At 46.1% G+C, this 19,176-nt stretch overlaps 1 protein-coding gene and 1 long non-coding RNA gene across 5 annotated transcripts in view; one reads left to right on the top strand and one right to left on the bottom strand.

Annotated features, from left to right (window-relative positions):
- Positions 1-19,176, top strand: part of LOC147008286 (uncharacterized) — a 209,241-nt gene that overhangs the window by 86,142 nt on the left and 103,923 nt on the right. The window lies entirely within an intron of this gene.
- The window catches only part of LOC147008288 (uncharacterized), a 66,209-nt gene that overhangs the window by 25,060 nt on the left and 21,973 nt on the right, over positions 1-19,176 (bottom strand). The window lies entirely within an intron of this gene.

The following is a 19,176-nucleotide window of genomic DNA, read 5'->3' on the forward strand; positions in this document are numbered from 1 at the left end:
CCCCATCTACCTTTTCCCTTCCTCCTCTTCACTGTCCCACCTTTCTCTCCCCCACCCCCCCCCTCTCCCCTTCGGTATTCCCTTTAGCGATGTGACGGATGGTATTGCTCGTAAATAAATAAAATAAAGACTAGCCTTGCATCCGTTTGAAAAGCCCCGCAGACAAGATGTGCGTGGAGAGTGCGGCGTGCAGACGTGATGGCAGCAGTTGAAAGACATCACATCCGTCTGCTCCGCAGACACTTCAGGCTTCGTAAGAAGGAAGCATTCGGACCGATTTGATGAGAATGACACAATCGCGAAGACGCCACTGAATCGGATGCAATCCAATCACTTGGATTGATTGCGAAACAAGTCCTCATCCAACAAGAAAGATGCCCATCATCATGTAAAAAACGAAGTGCGAAATAGACCACGGTGCATGAAGGAAGACTGGTGGATACAGAAGGTCATCGACGTACAGCAGGTGATCGTGTTACGAATCTGGCAGCCATGAGCACTCAACATTCAGGTCCCCGGAGCTCAGTTATTTCGTTTAGTAAATGTGGATAGATAGCTCCCTTTCCCCGATGTCTAATGGGAATTAAGTGGACGTGCCCTACGGGTTATTTTATAGTTAGGATTTTTACACCACCAACAACAACGGCATCCTCCCTGGCGTCCTTCCACCATCGGCCTTTTTGACGAACCTGTGGGCGGAGTTCAATTGGCAACCGACGCATTGGCTCCGCTCCAGGGTCAAGCGAGACGTGTTACCTTCAGCCAATGGGCAAAGCGCGAGCGACGGACGCCGCATTCCCTCCAATGCGGAGGCACGTCGCACGAAGAAGGAGGAATGCCTCTCAGGGGGACGGGTCGCGAGGATGCTCGCCACACCCCCCCCCCCGGACGAATCACGAACAGCGAGCGGATCGCCTGAGTCGAATCGGCCAATCGGGAGGCGAGTTGCATGGCCAGATTGAAGAGAAGGGCGGGTGTGCACGAGGAGGTCCTGTCTTTTTCCCTTGAGCCTGTCCCTTGGAGGATCGCCTGCCTGCGAGTCTGTCCCGCGGAGAATCGCTTTCCTGTCTCCTGCGCTGGCGCTCGCTGTCTCGTCGCGTGCCGGAGGAGCGTGCTGGAGCCCGACGCTGCCCTCCGTACCCGGTGCTTGCAGCGGAATCGAGTTGCGGGTTTAAGTCCCGCCGAGCCGGATCATCGAGGGCCGCACGAGGCGGGAAGGTCCAATCTCGCTCTGGTCTCCAGCTCACCTTTCCTCGAGCTGGAAGCCTTCAATAAAGACCTGACGGGGTCCATTTCTTTGGGTGTGTGTCTGTGTGTGGGCCCGTCTGTTAAGTAGAATCGTTAAGTACTTGCGTTGTTGTGTATTGGAATATATTCGGTTGCAATCTGCTCTTTGGCAATTAACCCTTCCCCACGCGGTCGAATTATTGGCGATTCATGATCCTGTAAGGAGCCCGTGCCTTTCAGATGTCAAACTGAAGAATCAGATGTCAAACTCTGCAATGATCGCACTCCGTTGCCTGACGAGTCGAAGATACGTAAGGGAAACATCTCCCTCACTGATACTCACCACTGTTGGAGAGCCCGGTTAGGGCCGATGTGAATGTGGGACGGACAATGGAGAGTAAGGAGCAACAGGTGTCTGAGCAGGTGTCCACCTTGCATCAGAATGGGCTGTTGAGAAAAAGGTGCAGCTGCATATTGTTCTGGGAAATTATTCCAAACAAAACATTTCGTTATAAATGTTGTTTGAAATTTGTTTTCATGACCACCTTAAGACTCGTGAGATCACCTGGTGGTGTTTGTGGAAGTTGAGGAAAAGGTTTTCCATGGTTTTCCTGGTCTACGTTCTGTTCTCCATCATTTCGATCTGCATTGGCGTTGCCTGATTTGCTTTCTCACCACCTGAGTTTCCGGTGTGCATGACGGCAAACCAGCGGTGTGTTCATGACATGCACCGAGAAAATGCAAAGTGCAAACGCAATGTGTTGCAGACAGGAAGAAGAAGAAGTACTCACACCCTTTTTTTGGGGGGGGGGGGTTCTCGAGGCGATGAAACGACACGGTCCTCTGGAGCGCTTTACATTGAGGTTGGAGCCTCGTTCATCGGCGTGGGATGGATGAGGAGCTCGTAATTTTGCTCGAGTTGGAACTTTGTTTTTCCTCTGTGGACACCATGGAGTCCCACACCCCACCACTTACTTTTAGGACCTCTGGCCTTCCCAGTTTAGTGATGGCCACCATGGTGTAGGTAAACGAATGCCAACTTTGAGACAGGAAGCTCTCACGTACCGGCCCTGTCACGTTATTGCAATCGAGGCAGGTGGCTAACACAGGTGTTATCTCGAGCGTAGACCTCTTCTTTTCTCGTCATCGACGATCATTTTTCTTCCCATGCAGTGTCCCACTTTTCGCAGACTCGTCCGGTGGGAAATATATCCATTAGCTGTTTATGGATTTGAGCAATCAGCAATTGCATCATGGGTAAACACGAAGGTTAAAGGTTGTAGCTCGATCTATCCAAGCACCTTGCTTGGCTGTCGTGCGCGATGTTACATTTTGCTTCTTTGGATGCAGAGTTCTCGACAGTGCGATTTTTGATACCCCAGTTGTTGCAACTGTGGTACACAGTTCATGGCGGCACTGCAGACCGTCTCCTCAGTCCCCTTTGTCCAACCCACAATGGCAGGTGCTGTTGAACCATAAAGATTGTACATCTTCTCAGCTGTCGTGATCTTTGCAATTGGTATTCTCCACTCCAGGAGGAGGCTGATGTGGCCTTGTTTGAAATCATTCTCCCACCATTCAGAATCAAAAATTGCAGAGTCGGCACCTTTAAATCGCTCGAAACAAGGGAGGAGCAGCTTCCATGATGCTATCTGCAGAAGAGACTTAACATAGCCTCGGATCACCGGATGGAAAGAGGTTTCAAACGATTATGACGCCAAGTCATGCCCCACCAGATTAACAGCCCGTTACTGGATTCGGTCAGGAAAGAGAGATCACGAGCAGGTGCTCGAGCCCAGACATGGGAACAAGATTCCATCAGAGGCCGAGAGTAACCTCGTGTTGATGCCTTTGGGGTGGATTGAGTATGTGTTTTTTTTTTGCTGAATTAAGTATAACTTGTGTTGTCATTAAATCTGATTGGTTGTCCCTCATGGACCACTGAAATGTGGAGATCGGCGAAGAATTCAGAGATAACGGCAAACACTTGTCCAGAGATTCCAATCCGACTTGAGCTTATGCTCAGTCTCGAGGGACAAAAGATCACCAGTGGACCGGCAATGTCGAAAGCCGAACTGAACTTGAGGTTGAAAATCAATGTCTTCCAGGTGACCACCACCATAATCCCCCCCCATAGCAACAACACCATAACCAACACCATCCATAGTTTTATAAACACCACACGACCTGAGGGCAAAAGTACATATTATGCACCTCAAGTCAACTTGCTGATTATAGGTGCCCTCAGGTCATATTTTACAATTTGTTGGTGTTGTATGTAAACCTTTGGAGGTGAGATGTACATACGTACTGTTGGGTCGCCAAAATAGGTGACCCTTATTGTCAGTAATTCTGTCATGTTTGTTTGGATGTTTGTTTGTTTGTCATCAGCATCATTGGTTGTAAACGTGGGCGGATTTTGACCAAACTCGGGTGGTAGGTACATCTTATGACCTCGTGCTTTGGAAATTGTGATGGTTGCTAGGGACGCTTTGGTTCCCTCGCAACAACCGAAAAACCTTCAAAATCGGTACCGTTCACGCCCGAGCGACCAGGTGAGTACATCGATACGAATGAAACTTTGCAGGTTCATGGTACTCAATGAGTACTACAACCTTGCCTCAGGACATATTGACCGACTTCGCTTAGGTTCGGGGTCAAAGGTCATTTAGTGCATTGTTCAGACAAAATGACCATTCAAAGCCCCCTTGCTCATACACGGGTTAACCGATTCGATTGCACTTTCGTAAGTACTTAGTACTAGATTAACTCAGTGCGATTGACCCCTTTGACCCCAGATCAGGGGACAAAGGTCAACGGATGCTCGGCGACCCATGGCCGCCTACCGGCTTGTATTCGTATTACCGTACGTGTGCTGTGTGTAGATTACTGTATGGAGATGCTTGAGCACGCCTGCTGGGCGGCGAGGGTTCAGAACCACCATTAATAAAGCACGTTACATGCTTGTGCCTCGGGCCTCGTCTCGTCTCTCGTTACTCACATCGTTGGGAAACACCACAGTTGGCGACGAGGTTGGCCGACAACCGAGTCGGCATTCACAGTAATGTTCCGTCCTTCAGTGGCGACTCAAGAATGTACAGGCCAAGCTCTTCATGAAGGAGGGCATGGCTCCTCGTTTTTGTAAACCGAGGGCAGTCCCATATGCTCTCCACGACAGGGTGAGAGGTGAGTGAGACGGCCTGACCCTAACCCGAACTGGGCCACTCGAGTCGTCACGGTGCGAAAGCGGAATGGCGATGTTCGATGATGCGTGGACTTCAAGGCCACAGTCCAACCCAGGTGTTCGTATCAAGCGGTTCCCTCTTCCGTCGATCGACGAGATATATGCACAATTGGCACGGAGTAGATTCATTACGAAACTCGATCTGCGGGATGGATATTTTCCTCTGGAAATGGAGCCCGGTGGTGGTGATGATGACGTCTTAACGATCAACATCTGTCAAGGACTCTGAAACGTAGGGTCTGGAATCCTATCAGTAAGGAGAACGAGTACCGTGATGATCGAGAACAGTTGATCCAGGAAAAGTACCGTGATCAAACGGTTCGAACAGGATGAGACACCGAAATTTCTTCACTGCACAACAATTTAATCAAGGCAAAGATGGCGGCAACCAAGTAACACGCACGAGGCACCAGTAAGCCAAAAACCGGAAGTTCTCCTCCCTTTCCGGTGGAGATTATAGGAAAAAAGGTAAGAATTACAGAATCGCATGACACCAACATGGCAACAACAGATTGCAAGAAAACATTCACAAGTAAAGCAGTAAAGCGTTCACATTATATAGCATAGCATCAATGACTTTCTAACAGACTCGATCAATTCACCCGACTGTTTGTTGAACAAGCCGAGTAAACACATTCGGGATCTCCATGATAGCTCGGTCACAGCTCCAGCGGATGAGGCAGCTAATAATGTGGTTTGTAAAAAGTTTGATATCGAGGTTTTATTGAGTCGCATTGATACGGTTACTTTGACTGGTACAGGAAAGAGCACATATTCTCCTTTTTACAAGTCTCTCCAAGATGTCTCTGATCATCAGGAAGTTTTAGTTGATAATTTCAGTATTAAATGTAAATAAATATTAACAAAGAGGTAAATCTTTGTATTCCTTGGCTTTTCTGGATCCCAAAACTTCATAAGAGTCCGTACAAGTGTAGGTTTATAGTGGGTACCGGGCAGTGTTCCAGCAAACAATTATCGGTTGTCGTGAACTCAGGCTTTCAAGCTGTTAGGAAAGCGTTCAATATTATCGTGTTTCAGAAATGTTTCATGTGAGTTGTCAGACTGCATACGCCCGCACTCCACGTACATATCTGGCGTGTAACCAGATAATCAAATTTATACATTTACTTTTGTTTGAAGTGAGGATGTGAGACTTTATTCATGCAAGTCAGATATTAAAATAAACATCCATGTTTCGATGTGGATGAATTCTGAATGTTGATATTTTCTATTTTCTATATTGCAGATCCAAGACCGAGAGGACAGCACAATATTGAGGAACAAATGAAGAAACACGACTCTCTTGTCGTATCGATTATATAATATTACAGATCTTATAGGATCGATCTATATTATCTATATTATCTATATTATAGGATCCCTTCAAATTAAGAGCGGTTCAAATTATTCCCGGAATGCAACATGGTGAATCAAGATGGGCTGGAACAGGTGGGTAGTAGTGTCGTGTTAAAGGACTCTGTGGTCCAGGACAACACCATGCATGTTGACCATCCCTCGCAACAGAACATAGAGGTCGCATTGGGAGCGGCGGTGCATGGCCGCCCCCAACAGCAAATTCCCCCCCCCCCGCCCCCTGGCAGATCCGACCCCGAATGAAGCGAATCGGCTCCATCAGGGACATTTAACTTGGACCAGTTGGGGGAAATACTAATTCGTATGCAAATACATATGCATAATGCAAATACTAAATAATGGGAGGAAAAAAAGGAGGGGTTTAGAATGACGAAGGAAGAATTGTCAGAGACGCGAGGGGAGATAGAGCAGGTAAAGGACGAATTGAATAAAGTGAAGGATGAGCAGGCACAGATGGAGGGGAAGGTAAGGGAAATTAAAACAGAGCTAGTGGAATGTATCGAGACTCAATGCAAGAAGCAGGATGGCCTCCTTAAGGAACAGAGGGAGAAAATACGCTCTCTCGAAGCAGATCGCGACCAGGCGAGCCCGAACGAGGTAGGATGGTTGCATGGGCGTGCATGCCGAGTTTGGGGGGGGCAGAGATTCTGAGGTCTCTTGGCCTAATACAGGCCCCCAGTATGATTGTTCCGGAATGTATGCGGAATGCGAGCGGGATGGCATGGGGGAGTATGCAAGATGGTGAGGGGCGCGCATCGACCCAGACGGGGTTGACAAATTGTCCGGGCGAATGGCTCGGGCTCCGTGGGGGTAGGGCACCGCCAGAATCCGGGGCGTCCGGCCCTCCATTTGTCCCTCAGGGACTGGTGAGTGGGGTTCGGAACCCGGGAGGCCGGACGGTGCCACTGGCTCCGTACGACGGAAAGACCGACCTAAGGGCGTATTTGGCCCAGTTTGACCACGTGGCCAGGGGTAAATGGCTGGAGCGTGGACGAGAGTGGGATCCATCTCGTGGTGGCACTGCGCGGCGTTGGCAGGACGACCACGATGTCCCCGAGAGGGATAACATTGGCAGGCCTCCGTTCGGCCATAAAACAACTGGTTTGGAGTGGAGCAGCAGAGCGAGCTTGTTAAAGCTCAGCTCAGTGGGCGTAAACGTCAACCCCATGAGAAAATGGGGGATTTGGCATTCGACATTCGCCGTGCGGTGGAGATCGCGCATGCAAACATGGCGCCGCTCTACCAGGAAGACCTTGCTCTGGACTATTTCATCCAAGCTCTTGCGGGCACCGACACCGGGGCCCTGCTGACATTTCACCCTGAAACCCTCCAGAAGGGGCTGACGCTGCCCGGCCTGTCCATCAGCCCGCTCGACGGCTCCCTTGGAGTAAGAGAGGAAGCTGACGAACAGGTCGAAAAGATGCTCAATGCAGGTGTCATTGAGCCCTCGGGAAGTCCTTGGATGCCACTGGTTGTGTTGGTAAAAGAGAAGGATGGGACCACGCGTTTCTGCATGGACTATCGCCAACTTAACAACGTGACACTCAAAGACTCCTATCCCCTGCCAAAAATTGACGATACCCTCGACGCCGTTTCAGGCTCGAAATGGTTTTCAACTTTGGACCTGAAGAGTGGTTATTGGCAGGTGGAGATGGATAAGACGGGGAAGGAGAAAACGGCATTTTCTACAGGGAAGGGACTGTATCAGTTCACTGTGATGCCGTTCGGTTTGTGCAACGCCCCCACCACCTTTGAGAGATTGATGGAGCGTGTGCTGGGCGGCATGCCATGGCAATCATGCCTGGTGTACCTGGATGAGGTCCTGGTACACGCGAAAACATTTTCCAGGCAATAACATATTTGGACCAGGTGTTTGGGCGCCTCAGGCAGGCAGGGTTGAAGTTGAGCCCGGGAAAATGTACTTTGTTCGCAAAGGAAGTGGCCTATCTCGGACAAGTGATAGGCCGCGATGGGGTGAAAACCGACCCAGGTAAAATTACAGCAGTGGAGGAGTGGCCCGTTCCCCATAACGTCAAACAGGTCCGGGGGTTTTGGGGTCTCTGCTCCTACCACCGGCGCTTTGTGGCAAAATTTGCTGACATAGCTCGACCCCTGTGGAGCGACACGTTCGTTGGAGGCGTGGGTTGGTAGCGAGTCTGGGCGACGCATCAGAGACGCGGACTGGAGGCGCAGCTCTGCCGGCTGTGTAGTGCGAACTTGCGCGTCCGTGCGAGGAGCGCCGGAGACAGCTCGCCGGCCACGCGAGAGGCCCGGGATCAGGCGCGGCCACGCTAGCTGCCGTGGGGACGGGACGTCGCGACTCGCCGACCACCGAGGGGGGCAGGTAACCTGCCACGGTCTCACGGGACCCGTTCGGTCCTCCAGGTCCCGCGTTATAAAGGTCCACGGACCCTGTCTGCCACTCCCGTCTTTGGGGGTGGCCATTCCTTTGCTTTTGAATGAATGTTTGTGGCGCCGTGTCTGTTAAGTAAAACTGCATAAGTGACTGTAAATAATAACATATTCGGGTGTATTGCTTTTGCTTCTCGCATGAATATTGCATGACTGCCTTGGCTGTATATACGTGTGCTTATAATAAATGTGCTTGGTTTGAATGTATCCCATTCGTTGCGTCCTCTTTCCCCTTTTGAAAATGCCATCTTGCATCGTGGAATAATTAGTTGGGTTTTAAAACACCCGGTAAATAGAATCGGATCCGGCGAGGTCGGCGATAATACCCGCTCGGTTATCGCTGTAGAACGGAACGGACCGTTAAGCGATTCGTGTCCCAAGCCGACCTGCGCCGAGGTACCGCCCCTCGGTAGGTTACCCGCGCGAGTACTTAGGTATATCGATATTCGGCGAGTGACCATATTTCGCGCGGGTAGAATACGGACTGGGCTGTGGTGAGGTTAAAAGCTCACCCGTGACTGGTTTCTGGCGTGGTTCCAGAAAGTCACGACTGAATTGTCCGACCGGTGGGCGACGTGGTTGCGATTAGAGGTACGCAGCCGATCGCACGCCGGCGGGTGCGAATTCGCAACAATATAATTCTCTTTACCCACCCCACCTCAACCCCTCACCTTCCTCTTTTTTTTTTTCATCCTCTCTCTTTCCCAATCTCTCTCACCCCCTCCTCGCAACCCCCCCTCCCATGGTATAGCAACGTTTGGTGAGGCATAGCTCTCCCAACCTCCCCCCCCTTCCGAGTTTCCCCTCCCTCCTGCCTCCTCTCTCTCCCTTCCCTCTCTCGACCCCCACCTGAATACCACCCCCCCCCGGGTCAGCTCAGCGACGGGTTGTATTTGCTCGTATTTAATGATGTAAACACGTGGTTATTTTTATTTCCGTATTCACCCTAACGTTTTTTGAATTTTTATATTGTTCCAGATTAAGGATATGAGATACAGGGCAGAGGTAAAGTGATGATACATTGTTTTTCCTCATTTATATCGGACAATGATGAGATAACACCTGTAATATGTTGTTGTTGCAGAGGCTACCTGTGAAAAGAAAATTGACGCTGCGGAAATTAATGGATAGGATTGTTATTGTAAGTATTTAGATTTTTTTTTTCTTCAAACAATAATATATTAGGCACATTGCGTTATCTTTTTTATTTTACAGTGCAGATCTATTAATATATTTTTGGTTTTGTTTGTTTGTTTGCAGCCAGGAAAAAGGCAACGCATCTGCGATACCAAAGAACCGGACGACATGATCCGTTGTAAATTTCGAAACGAAATTAAAAACAAAAATATGTGACAACATCAAAGGTCATGGAAGTTACGGATTTAGAAAAAAAATTTCTCTCAGTAAAATTACGTGTGTGTATATGTATATATGGGTGTGTGTGTAAAACTGTATCGTCGAAGGTCAAGGTTGAAGTCTAAGGTCAAAGTCGAAGGTCGAAGGTCGAAGGTCAAGGTCCATCTAAAAAGTAACGGGACTGAGCCTGCTGTGTGCTCCACTTGCACAACTTGAATGAACGGGTTGCGTCACTGTCTTTCGCAACATTCCAGCAATATATATGATTGGTGATGGTTGACTGTGCTCATTGTGTGATTTTTTTTTACACGTTTTATTTACACGTTGTCTTGTCTGAGTCGTGGCGCTATGAGTCGTGAGCAGAGAGCCAATCTGAAGTTTCTTGCCAGGCTTGGTAAAACACCTTCCGAATCCTTCGCAATGCTGCAGCAAGTCTACAGGGAAGAAACGATGTCACGTACACGTGCATTTGAATGGCACAAGAGGTTCAAAGAGGGACGGGGGGAGGTTGAAGACGATCCACGGTCTGGAAGACCTTTAACGAGCAGAACGGCGGACAACATCTTGCGTGTGAAGCAGATGGTGCGTGCAGATCATCAACTCACGGTCCGGATGATTGCTGAGGAACTTTCCATCAACAAGGACACTGTCTGGAGCATCATCACTGAAAATCTCGAAATGCGCAAGGTGTGCGCAAAGATGGTCCCCAAGCTGTTGTCCGAGGACCAGAAACAGCAAAGAGTCACTGTCTGTCAAGACATTATCGAGCACCTCGAGGACGATCAAGACCTGCTCGGGAGAGTCATTACTGGCGATGAATCATGGATATTCGAATACGATCCCGAGACTAAACGGCAGAGTCATCAGTGGAAAAGTCTGGCATCACCAAGACTAAAGAAAGCAAGGATGTCGAGGTCGAAGGTCAAGGTGATGCTCATCGCGTTTTTTGACATCAAGGGCATCGTCCACTTCGAGTTTCTACCACAGGGTGAAACAGTGAATCAATACGTGTCCAAGGAGATCCTCCGACGCCTCATGAGATCAGTCCGGGACAAGAGGAGGGATCTGTGGGAGAACGACGCCTGGGTGCTCCACCATGACAACTTCCCTGCTCACAGTGCCCTGAGCATCCGACAGTTTCTGGCGAAGAGGAACGTGCTAACTCTGGAGCAACCCTCGTATTCGCCAGACTTGGCACCTTGTGATTTTTTCCTATTCCCTCAGCTCAAGGGAGTGATCAAGGGGACCGGATTTCCTGATGTGGAGACCATCAAAAGGGCTGTGACAATGGAGCTCCGGAGGATTCCAGAAGAAGAAGTGATGATGAAACTGAAAGTGATGATGATGATGTTGACTACTGACTATAAAGTATTAAACTGAAATTAACCTTGTGATTTACTATAAATAGAACCAGTTATGTGTATGTCATTCATGTTGACACTAAATGTTAGCAGCTAGATGTGTAGAATCTCTAGTTTCGTAATTAATTAGTCTGACCATATATTAGAGTGGTAGTAATTAGAGTAGAATGTGTAGTATAGTAGGTAGGTATAGAATGTGTAATACTAGTACATTGTTTAACACATTTTAACAAACTGCATGAATATATGCACAAATGTGAATTTTCTGTAATAATCACCTTGCTTTAAGACTGCATCGCTTCCTTAAAGTATTGTCATATACAATGTAGATTAGAACCACCCACCCCTCTAGACTAATGGGAGAAGTGATTTTTAAAAATGCATTCCCCCCCTCTGTGACCAACCAGCCACTCACCCACCCACCATAAGAAAGTACTTTAGGGAAGCGATGCAGACTTATGATATGACCCACAATACATTTAGGTATTATATAAAAAGTGCAACATCATGTTGTCTTTCGAACCACCTGGATCTATACTGGAATTGTCCCCAACTATTTTATATTTCGTAACAAGAGTTTATCATGTTTTTCCCTGAAATACACTGCAAAACAATGAGCATATAATTATATTCACTTGATATATGTATATGATTCCACATTATACAGCTTATTGTTCGTGATGTTAGTAAGTTTACATACCATCCAAGCAAAGCATATTTATCTATGTATGCTAACAATGCCTTAAAATCTATATCAAATGTCTAAAATAGTATGCTCATGTGTTTATAGTCACTGAGAGGCTCATTTTGAGGTGTCACATGCTATATTAATGTACAAAATAAAAAAATTAAAAAATAGTATGCTTTTTTTAGCTAATTTAGGGTCATATCAAAATTGGGTCTAAAATTCAAAAAAATAATAAAATTAAAACTTCCCAACATCGTTGTTTTGTTAATGAAACATGAAACATGAAAACAACATGAAAAACATGAGAAACAACAGTTGGCAAAGAAAAAATACAGGATTACACATGGCCCTACACTACACCCTTACTCACCATCCCATTCATATTCCGTTCCACTCGCTCCCTAACAGCTAACCCTAACCATAACAGGTCCAGATCTTCACTGAGTCATTTTATATTGGTTGACAAGCAAAACAGATTAGTGTACTGTAATGTCAGAAGTGCTGGTTCTCACAGCTGCCTCTCGCCATCACCTTTTTGTATGCTTCCCGAAGTTAAACATCACTTGCAGTATTATTTGATCTCCATTGTATTACACGTGCACAGTATTACAGTAATACTCGAAAGTTTAAAGTGATGTATGGAGTATTGCAATAATACAATACAATAGTATTGTTATATTGTAATAGAGGAGAGAGTCACCCACCTGTCCCTCAGGGGCAAAATTGTTCCAGCTTTAAAATCATGTGGAGCGGCAACGTGATCAACCCGCCCTATCTGGAGCGGCAACGTGAGCACTATGATCAACCCGCCCAATCTGAAAAAATTGGTTTGCCAGTTTGAGAGCCAAACTATGAGGTGAGATGTTGATGGTGGGAGGGGGGGGGGGTTGGGATTTCAGGATTTTCCGATCGTTGGCGATCAGCATGAAACCCACGGCTTTTTGTTGGTCAGTTTTAATATGTTTCAATTTGCAAAGCTGACTTGGATTTTTTGATACTCAGTCTGAACAGAATGAATAAACTCTGTGATGAGCTCAAGGAAGATAAAAAAATCCTTCAGGAAAGTACCCTGCCGATGAAAAGGCATCCCTCTACCACTCCCATGACCTTCTCTCTCCCCGACCCCACCTGTCCACTCTAACTGCACTTTGCAGGAGCCACGAATCACAAACAATGGCGCAGGTGAATGATCTTGTGGAAAAGAGGGCGACGTCGACCCTAAACTAACCCACGTCCGTGGAACGACGGAACTGGGAAACCCCTGCCGGTTTTACGTGCAAGGCCACGACCCACATGACACGCCAATACGACCATGGCCGCGAATGGTAGGGACACACCCCGCCCGGCATACAGGTAATGCCTGAGAGTCTCAATGGGGAGATATTCACCACACGCATCACACACAACACACACCAACGACGTAGCCATGCTCATGCCAAGACTTATTTACAATTCCAAACTGTGGCCCATGGCGAACACCACCGTTTACATTGTATGTTGTGTGACGTAACATTAACTTCGACCATGCCCGCTGCCGCACGGGTGTCCCAACCCTATCTGTGAGACGGCACACCTCCGCCCCTTCCGAACCCTCTCCTGTCCCCTCTCTCCACCCGCTGCACACCTCTGCTCCCATTGACCGCGGTGTGCAGGAGCAACAGATCTAAGCCGGCGGTGCAGGTAAGTGATCCTGGGGAAAGAGTGGAGTTCTATCGACCCTGTTCCTGTTCTTGCCCGCTGGTCCTCCATGGAACGAGGGTGCAGTTGACCCCGATCGGTTCTAGTGTTGCTAACAAGCCCGTGACCCACACGACATATGCCAGTGCGACCATGGCCACAAAAGGTGGGGACACACCGCAGCCTCCAGGTACGTCCAGTGCGTTTAGACGGGTCGGTATGCATCGAGCACATCATACACAACATGCACGAATAGACAGTCCCAACAATACGTCAAATTTGTTTTTCCTTGACACTCAGTTCTAATTATTGAGAAATTATATTTTAAGACATTCTGTGAAATTTTTTTTTTATCCAAAACTCAGTATTTCCGATAGATATGGAATTTGATTCTTCATTTTCAATAAAATGTAAAGACGACCTCCCTCTGAAATTGTATTTCGGCCTTATTGTGTCCTTATTTCAAAAACGAAATGTCTTCTGTGACTTTTGTGAATAAATATCATTAATACCTGTCAAAAATTTGTTTATAAACTATGTGTAACAATTGATTATATTATACATAAATGCTTTTGTAATTTTACAATGGACATTGTAATGTACAATTATTTAGTTTTATTCAATTGTGTAAGGTATATTTATGTCGCTCATATATGGCGATATATCTCGGTAATTATGTATCGCAGTAATGTTCTTAAACAGTTGTTTCATTTCCAGATAGATAACAAAGAGAGATTGTAAGCCATCATGGTTCTTAAACGAAGAAGAGAAGACGGGGAAGGCCGGAGCAGTGAGAGCACAGTCGGCACACTCAGTTCTACGACAACCACTCCAAGTAGGACACTGAGGTCAGACAGAAGAAGGCTGTGGTTACTGGGATATCCTCTTCATCACTTTTCTCCCAACACAATAATTTGCCAACTCGAGCAGAGGTGATTCGGCGTTATGTTTGCATCAGAAGGAAGGCCAAGAGAAAAAAATGCAACATGTGAGGAAGTAGTCAGCTGCCCACAGAACAACTCAAGATCTGAGCATCCTCTCAATATAGTCTGCGACAACAGTGACACCCCATGTCAGCTATCAGATGGCACAGGGGGAACTTGCATGCTGAAGGCTTTGGTGCAGCTCTGGTATGACAGTGGGTTCCCTCAGGAGGTTCTTCAAAATCAAAGAACAATCAGGTAATTCATATTTATGAATTATAGAGACTATTATCTGCTATTTTAAATTTTGAGACCTGTATTTGAATTATTATAAAAGTTAATGTTTTATCTTTACATTTTGTAAGTGTCTAATAAACTATATTAATCTGGACAACAAAAGAACAGCAGACCAGAAAAAAAGAAGACAAACTTTTCTTGCAGATGTCAGTCAGGGGAGACGTTCTAAAGATTGACAACAGTGATCATGAGTATGACAAACAGGTGAAGAAAGTGTCAGCCAGGTACGAGGAGCAAGAAGGAAAAGAGAACGAAAGTCTGTTCCAAGTCGGGATCTTGATGAATCATTGTCAGAAACTGAAGTCTCTCTCCATTCTGAAGCTTCAGAATCTGAATATTTCGACTTAGAGGAAGAAAGAGAGAAACAAGAGAAAGAGAAACACAAGGATAAAGAAGAAAAAGGAGACAAAAGATTGGGGGTAATGACAAGCTTGTATTGGAGGTGACACCAAATAAGCTCATTGCAGCAACTGTTGGAACAGCAGCAAGATTTGGTGCTGGTTCATGGTTGGCTGACTTTTACAGAGCTGCTGGAGTTGACCTCCAGGAGTTGACCTGATGGGGGATATGCAAGAAACCTCCAACTAAATAGACGTGCATGGTGATGACGTGTCTCCCACAACTCAAAAGCACAGTATGAGATGCAATATGCAGGCATATCACACTATTCTTGGACACATTTGGAGGGTGGGAGGGGGATTTTCCAGGATGCTTGGGGAGGGTGGGCAGTTACTTGGTGGAGAACTTGAGAAACCGTCCACTGTTATCCTTGAGATTCCCATGATGCAATTTGTTATTGTGGAAAATTCCCATTTACTTGATTTGCAAACTCTCCATGCTTGGACTAATGTCTCCCACCCCCACTGTTGATGGTACTTTTTAAAGTGGATCCAGGAACATTCCATGAAGCTCCTTGGTTTGACCAGCACGATGGGGTTTTATTTTTGTTGTGATTGAACCTACCAGGTATTCCTTGTCTTGGCCTGCTGCTGACGGTCATCTCTGCACTCTCATTTTCCCTCTCCTCTCTCGCCGTCGCCCAACTACAGAACCTGCATCCACTCCAAATCTGCTTCTTCCAATGCATTTTCCAGGTTTTGGTGATTGTGCTTGCACTCATACTCGTCCGGTATCATTAATTACATCAACATATGCACAAGGAGCTTCACAGGATTAGGCCATTTGGCCCATCAAGCCTGTTACATTAATTTAGTGTTGAAGTAACAGTTTGTATGGTAACCCCCACCACCCCAGGGCAGGCACATACATAACCCTAGGAGCGGCTGACGGGAAAGCACATGCCTGGCCGTATGTTTGAGTCAATGGCTCGTTCGCGTGGGATAGGGGCCACTGCGGCCTCCGTCGTGAGCCTGTCCGGTTGACCCCCATGGTGCACTTCATCTGCTACACATCATTGCATTGTTTATGTTGCTGTGAAGTGCGTGATGAGGAATGATTGGGAAATGCTCTCAAATGAAGGAAGATTGTTGCTCAAGGCTTCTCATCCAAATGTTGTGCAAATGTTCCGTTTGCAAGTATGGAATGACTTGGACAGCCAAAACAATGCAGTATGTTGAAGGAGAAATACTGTATGATTTCCTCTCTCAAAATAACACGCTTTCTGAACAATTCTCTTGGCCAATCATGTATCAGATTGTCTCTGCTCTTGCGTCGATACAAGATCAGAACATTGTGCATTCCGATGCAAAGATGCACTTCTGCAAGTATGGCCAATTCTGAGTGGACATCACACGTTGATCTATCATTTCAAAATTTGAGTTTTGATTAGATGTATTTTTATGACTTGAAGTGTTCAGGGGATCAGGAATAAAACTTCCTGTGGGAATGTTAATTGACAGTGAAAATAATCTTCCATCATACGAAAATACACATCTCTCTGACTGCGAAGGACAATAAGTGAGTTACATTATATCCCTTCCAGAGCTCAGCAGAGTTCCTAGTCTGGGAGCCAACCTGTGTACGAGGCTGTTTTAGGGTTGGACCTTACAGCCTCTGCTATAAAATTTTACACCCCCAGGATGTTTAGATATATGTTTGCAGTTCATGAAAACCAATGTTGGCAATTCATAAGCTCTTGCGAAAAATTTTGGCGGACGTTTTTGTTTGAGGAAGATTTGAAAAATTTGATAAAACAGCAATTATCAATAAAATTTCTAAAAAAATTAAAAAATCACATTCATTAAAAATATATGTGAACTAAATGTAAGAATTCAATCAGTGCATTGTAAAATGACAAAAAAAAATTTCCTTTGTGGAAGTAAACGTCGTAAAAGTACATAATTTTGCTAAAAATGCCTTAAAAAATAATGGATTTTAAGATGGGCTTTAGAACTTTTGTTATCATAGGCAGATGCTGCATTAGAATAATAATTTCTCTTAATGTGATATGAACATGGTATCCATGGCTAATTAAAACAGCAAATTTGATTGAGTTCTATCAATTTTAAAAGAGAAAATTAATGTTTTTGTCAACCAAAGTTACCCCTACCCCCAAAATCCTGTTACTCTATTGAACACAGTTTGGTTAAGGTTTACTAGATCCAGATCGGGTGTGACCTCTATAACCGTATCATATCCATCACTAATGGTTGTAAACTTATATGAACAAATACTTTAATAGTTATAATCAATCTATAATTCCAGTAATGTGTGTGTGTGTGTGTGTGTGTGTGTGTGTGTGTGTGTGTGTGTGTGTGTGTGTGTGTGTGTGTGTGTGTGAGTGTGTATGTGTGTGCGTGTGACCGCTGTTTCTCGACAACCACTGGTCCAATATAATTTAAACTTGCCAGGTTTATTGCTGGGACCCTGTGGATGTGCCTTTTCAAGGTTGGATATTGTTACGAATTTGGTATTGGAATTCATTTGCACACAACATAAAGGTTCCCTGAGAAAGGACACAACTTACCATTTTCACACAACATACCATCTCAATAAGTGCTTACCTTCCATTGTTTAAATGTTCATAGATCGATTAGATGCTCTGCAGATCGATTTAATAGTTAGGGAACGAAACAATGGAGACGTCCCTCCCCCTCTTCTGCAAAGAGGAAGAACCCTGCTGTCCCATGACTCATGATGTCAACAACTCCCTCCCACCCGTGCTTCAGCGGGGGGGGGGTGGATCACAAGGGCATGAGTCACGCCAGGTGCGGGGGAGGGGGTGGGAAGGATAAAGGGGAGATCCTTTCTTTGTTCGTGTGGGAGTCCCGTGGGAGGAGTGAGCTTTTTGCTTCGGAGAGAGCAGTCGTTCAGCCATCGGGTCCTGCTTGGCTTGAGGCCTTCGGAACCTTTTTGCTTCGGCTGGCTCAGTGAGCTTCGGCTACTGCTTTGTTTTGGAAGGAACTTGAGCCAGTTGTTCGGCTCGAGCAGCGAGTGAAGGCTTCTTCCTCTTCTTCCTATTCTTCTTGGTTCGTGGAGCTTTTGGTTTTCCATTTTGTTTCCCGGCTTGGTGCGACGCATCAGCCTCTTCTTGGAGTTGGATCCTCGGGGAAGCGACGATCGACAGGAAGGATCGGCGCCTCGTCTCACCGGCACGTGTTGAGAAGCGTGGGAGCTCGGGAAGGATAACGGCGATTTGGATCCAGCTCGCTCTCGCTGGAGCCCGGGTCCAGACAAGTTGAAGACCACACGAGGTGGAAAGGTTCGATTCAAGCTCTGAGTTTCAGCTCACCTGTCCTCCGAGCTGGAGCTCGTGATTAAAAAGGCCTCAGCCAACATTTCGTGTGTGTGTGTGTGTGTGTGTGTGTGTGTGTGTGTGTGTGTGTGTGTGTGTGTGTGACCGCTGTTTGTCGATATTTGTACACGGACTGTGTGTGGTTGTTTGTTGCTCGCTTTATTTTTTTTTCACTTGCGGCCACGAATGTATGGGCACGTACTAGTAATAAATAATAATAATAATATAACTGCTAGTGGACTAATAACAACAATACTGACATACTATACATGTAAATTTCTAGTTTTCTTAACTGTTTCTTGAACAACTGGTTAATTATTGTGTGTTTCTTTTTTTACAGGTGCGTTCCAATGACAACATGCTGATAATCCAAAAATGCTAGTCTGCAATTCCTTGGTGTTAGCGCTACATTCACTAACCTGTGTTAATGGCGGTAGTACAGTAGTATAGTTTAAACGTAGTTCTGGAAAACTGAAAAATCATGGATCTTGGTCTTGTATCACCCAAGAGAAGAGTTTCCCATGAAACTGACTTTCGGTTATGCATTGTATGCCAAACAATTTCTAATGATGATCTTAACAACCTTACCAAAAGAGGTATAGATTCTTTTGTGAATGCCTTGCAGTTACGTCATGATGATGTTTATGATAGACTGCAACACAGTATTCAAGATATAGATGCATTTTTGGAGAGAGCACCAAAGTGTCACAGGTCATGCAGGAGCAGATACACACACAAGAGGGACCTGGAAATGATTGAGACTAAACGAGTCAAACTTAACAATGACCCAGAAATCGAAAACACAACAACATCAGTAAAACCCAACAGATCTTCACCAGTTTGCCTGAAGTCACATTGCTTCATTTGCCAAAAAGAACGTGATTCAAAGGGTCAAAGACAACTTATCCTTGTTGCCACAGAAC

This window comes from Eptatretus burgeri, chromosome 20 (assembly GCF_056783735.1).
Source record: "Eptatretus burgeri isolate ZD-2024b chromosome 20, Ebu_testis_v1, whole genome shotgun sequence".
NCBI lineage: Eukaryota > Metazoa > Chordata > Myxini > Myxiniformes > Myxinidae > Eptatretus > Eptatretus burgeri.